This window comes from Protopterus annectens, chromosome 3.part0 (genome assembly GCF_019279795.1).
Source record: "Protopterus annectens isolate FY-2018-M chromosome 3.part0, PAN1.0, whole genome shotgun sequence".
Taxonomy (NCBI): Eukaryota; Metazoa; Chordata; order Ceratodontiformes; family Protopteridae; genus Protopterus; species Protopterus annectens.
In genome coordinates, this window is record NC_056731.1 from 1,458,775,042 (window position 1) to 1,458,776,773 (window position 1,732).

Genomic DNA, 1,732 nt, shown 5'->3' on the forward strand with positions numbered 1-1,732 from the left:
ATCCCAAACAACACTATACACAATGCATATAATCTTCAAAGAGGAAATGTATACCAAGTGATAGTACCAGCATACCTCTCAGCTATCCAGATTTTCTCAGAATGCCCAGATTTATACTTATGCTTTTGGTCTGTTCAATGTAAAATTTGTAGTTTTGGGGCAAATCACTGAAAAGTGAAGTCACTATATAATGACAAACATCTGAGTTACGGATTCCCTATCCCTCTGAAATGCATGGCAATTCAAAACCTGCGCATCTAGAACTTTCTAAATTTAGAAGTGTAATATTTAAAATCTGTCCCTATTTTTAGACTTTTTTCACCCAATTCATTTTGTCTCTGTACAGACTTCACGCACTAAGAGGTTAAGCAGGATGAGTATCAGCATTAAATATATAAAAAAAGATAAAATAATACTCAGTTAGTTGAAGCTTCATGGTAAAAGCAAAATATTAGAACAATGTTAAAATCAATAAATGCAAGGTACAATAAAAGAACCTGGAATGAACAGGTAGCAAATATCTCAGTTTGGAGTGCCACTTTCCCAAGATCTGATTCAAAGCATTAGTGTGAACAGCTAATTAATAAAAGGTGTCTTAAATTCATTTCATTATTGATAAGCCCTTAGTCTCATTATTCCTTAAGATAAACCACTATACAGAGATACAGATTTGTTTTTCAATGCAAAGATTACACTTTGAAGTCCTAAGATTTTCTTATCAATGTGATGATCTGTTTTATGCAAAATAATAAACTTCCCTGTTAAATTCAAATGAACTTACCCCAAAGATTTAAGCTGCTATTTATGACAATCCCAAGCTTTTTTGCACATTAATGCATACATGCAAAAACATGGGGTGTAGTCCATTGGCACTGATAAAAAGAGATAGATAATTGAAGATAAGCTTAAATTAAGAATAAAAAGAAAAATGCAGTCAGAACTGACCATACAGAGACTTGTAAAGTTAGCATACCAAGCATAGCATACTTGTGTATATAATTCCTTCTCAGCAAGACTTAAATGTATCAAGCCTGTCCCAATGTTGACGGGGCACAGTACCTCATAACGGAAAAATCACAACATGTCAAGTAGGATAATGTCCTCATAAAAGTGTAACATTGTGCATCAGGAGGGAAAAATCTCTAGTACTCCAAGTTGAGTAATGTTACCTCAATGTATATACAAGATGTCTATTTTGGGGTAACTAGCTTGTCTTTAACCATTGTTGTAGAGGTAAGTTCCTGGAATTTAGAGGACAGATACTTTTGGAGGGCATGTGTATGTGTGGGGCTACATCTGTGAGTGTATGTATGATGGTGTGTCTACATGGGATTGTGTGTGTGTGTGTGTGTGTGTGTGTGTGTGAGATGCATGGACTGCCTGTGTTAACTACCTCAGGAAATGGTTGATTAGCACTAGCAGTAGTTAGTGATTAAGAGACACACACACATTAGCTAATGATGAGGTCTTTCCTCAATGTGGCTAATGTGCTTGAAACATAATTTTTCTCATTATGGAAACAGCCTCTTTTTGCTTTTACCACCATTGGTATCCTGCTGAATGTCTTTATGGCAGTAGGCATACTCCCCAACACTCCAAGCAGGATAAAGTCCTCATAGCATTTGGGATATAGTGCGTCATAAGGAAAAATCATAAACACTTCATGCAGGATAGCATCTTCATAGTGTGTAAGTCTTTCAAACAAGAACAAAGTAAGCAAGAGGAGGGAAAA